This window comes from Ursus maritimus, unplaced genomic scaffold (genome assembly GCF_017311325.1).
Source record: "Ursus maritimus isolate PB19 unplaced genomic scaffold, ASM1731132v1 scaffold_19, whole genome shotgun sequence".
NCBI lineage: Eukaryota > Metazoa > Chordata > Mammalia > Carnivora > Ursidae > Ursus > Ursus maritimus.
The window spans coordinates 20684848-20687562 of NW_024424341.1; the positions used below are offsets into that span (position 1 = coordinate 20684848).

General features: G+C 59.3%; 1 protein-coding gene across 1 annotated transcript in view; it reads right to left on the minus strand.

The window, feature by feature from the left end:
* Positions 1–2386, minus strand: part of CDH11 (cadherin 11) — a 146257-nt gene extending 143871 nt beyond the window's left edge. Inside the window, exon 1 of the mRNA XM_040633392.1 lies at positions 2277–2386. The gene's annotated coding sequence lies outside the window, so the exon portion shown is untranslated. The remainder of the gene's footprint in view (positions 1–2276) is intronic.
* Between the last annotated feature and the right edge of the window lie 329 nt (positions 2387–2715).

Sequence of the window (2715 nt, forward strand, 5' to 3'; positions counted from 1 at the left end):
TCCATCCTCTTCATTCTCCTTCCCCATCCCCCACTCCAGGGGTGCCTGTGTGTTGGGAAGGTATTCCTTTTTTTCAAACAATGTAATAAAATGGCCAGCTTATGCAAATTACAACAAAAATGATAACAATAATTGTTATTAACAATAAAGCCTGGCGGCAACACATTTTTAATGCATTAATTTGCAATGTTTCAAAAGTAAGATGTAAAGATAATTCTCACTCAAGCAAAAGTTTCCTGGCCTCTCAGATGCCCTTCCCTGGTCTATATTTGAAAACTACTCACATCTCTTTGTACTAGGCAGGATTTCAGTTTTGCATGGAGGTTCGAATTCCAGGGCCCACTAGCCAACTCTAAAACTTGGAATCAGAGCTCAGGAGTAAGAAACTTTAGTGACCAGGAGCTACAGGATCTGTCTGGTATTGACCACAACTCTGTCCCTTTGTTTTGCAACTTTTATTCCTTTGTTCTGCTGGAAGAAGACCAGGCTCCCTGCAGCTAGGGTTGGGCTGGGACTCCTTCTGTGTTCTGATGTCTGCATCTCTCGTGTATTGGAAAAATAATTTCAGGATTAATGAAATGAAGGTCAGCCCCTTCTCTTCTCTCCCATGGTGCTAGGCTCTAGCCCTCAGAGCCTAGCCTGGCAAATGTGCTGAAGCGATGCTGGTTGATCCTCGCTCCTGAGAACACTTGTACATTCCCATCCCCGGGAAAGCCAGACACCCCGCAAAACCATCGATGTCTGCTGCAAGCCCAAGTGATAAAGAATTGATCCATCCTCTTGCCAGATTAATTATCGTGTCTTCCCTCTGATTAAACCGAAAACTTACTCCCTGCCTCATATTAACCTGATAGGAAAGATTCGAAGAGGAAAACAAGGAAAGATTTCAGAACCACCCGAACAAGATTTCTTTTAGGGGTAAACTGGAGAGAAGACTTTAGACAGATCCATACCCCCCTATGGCAGGGTTTCAGGAACAACCCGCTACCCCCATCCCTGAGGGACAATCCGTCGTCTTGCAGGGATGGCATTATTAAATAATTAAAAGATGTAATTTCTTAATAGCAGTGCGATGGCCCGTGAAATTCCTGCTGCATTATCAGCAAAAGCAACAGGGCTTTTTCTAGCATCTAGAAAACCTTTCACCCGGGAGAGGGAGGCGTGAGGAGCACCCCCCTACACACACCCTACCGCCCCAGCGAAAGGAGGGCCTTGGCGAAAAAGGGATAAGGAAGCGCGACCCGGGGCCCTCCCCGACCCCACTTTCTCTGGGGATTCTTTTCTTCACAGAGCGAAGCGGGCCCTCCTTACACTTCTGCCCGGCTTGCGGGGGAAAAGGTCACTCCTCGCCACCCTTCCCATCCTGCCGCCTCGCGTTCCGGGGCAAAGCTAAGGGAGGAGGGCCGTGCGTGCGGGGAGCGGGAGAGGCTTGGCGCGCTCTGGGAGGAGGCGCAGGCTTAGGGCAAGGCTTGGTTCGCAAAGTTAACGTTGACCCTGGCAGGCTTCGCAAGCCCCAGACAACCCGAGCCCGAGTCTGAGCCGCTCGCGGACCTCCCCTTGGGCTGGCGGGAGGTAACAGGCGGCCCCCGGAGCTCCCGAGCAGACTCCGACTAGAGGGCTGGAGCGCGCACCGCAGTCGGCCGCCCCTCAGCCGCAGTCAGCGGACCCAAAGACCGGCTATTAAAGTGCGGGGCCGCAGTCGACCCGAGCCGGGTTCCTTCCGCTTTCCAGGGCTTCCCCCGCGGTCGCGCAAGGAGGGCTGAGCCCCGGGAGCGCTCGGCGGGGACCTGGGGGAAAGGGTAGGAACCCTGCAGAGCGCGGTCACGTCGCCGCTTTCGGAAAGAGGTGCAGCGCCCGCGGGCGGGCGGGCCGGCCCCGCGCCGGGGGCGACTTTCCCCAGAGACCCGACCGCGGGCAGTCGGCGCGTCCGGAGCGCAGCTCTGCAGCTTCTGCCCCAGCCCCGCGCAAAGCCCCTCTCCCGCGGCCTCCGCGCAGACCCCAGAGGAGGCCGGAGCCAGGGAGCGGTTGGAGCGCACATCTGGCGCCTCTGCTCTCCGCGCCGCCCGCGCCCACAGCTGGCTCCCTTCTCCCTTTTTGATTTTTAAACGAATCTCTTACCTCCGCCCTCCACCCCCCCCCCGTTTCTGCGTTGCAATAGTGAAACCTTCTCCAGTCAGACCTCCTTCCCCCCACCCCCAGACATGCTCATCAAGAGACACCCCCCACCCCAAGAAGCCCCATCCAGTCGAGAGGAAGGGACTGGCGGCGAACCTCACCTGGGGCCCTGGAGGGTGGGCGCGAGCTCCGGGCCGTCGGTCCCTGGCACAAGACGAGCGGAGCGGTGTCAACCCCGGCCTCAGTCCGGGTCCCATTCACAAGTCGGCGGCGTCTGCGAGCGGCCCCCGCGGCATCTGCTCGCGACGCTCCCCTCGGCTGGCGGCGGCCGCGGAATGAGCCGCCGAGCGCACTAGTGGCAGGAATGAGAAACCGGGGGGAGGTGGCGGGCGGGGTGGGGGGGCCGGAGGAGGAGGGAGGCCGCTGCTGGGAGGGAAGGAAAGGGCGGGGGGCGGAGAGGAGCCGAGGCCGCGAGACGCGGCGAGCTGGGCCTGGCAGAGGCTGCGGGGGCCGACCCCGTCCGCGCCCCTCCCCCCGGGGGCCCCACAGATGCCGACCCCCGGATTCGTGGCCTGCCCCGGGTCGCTGCACTCCCGCTCC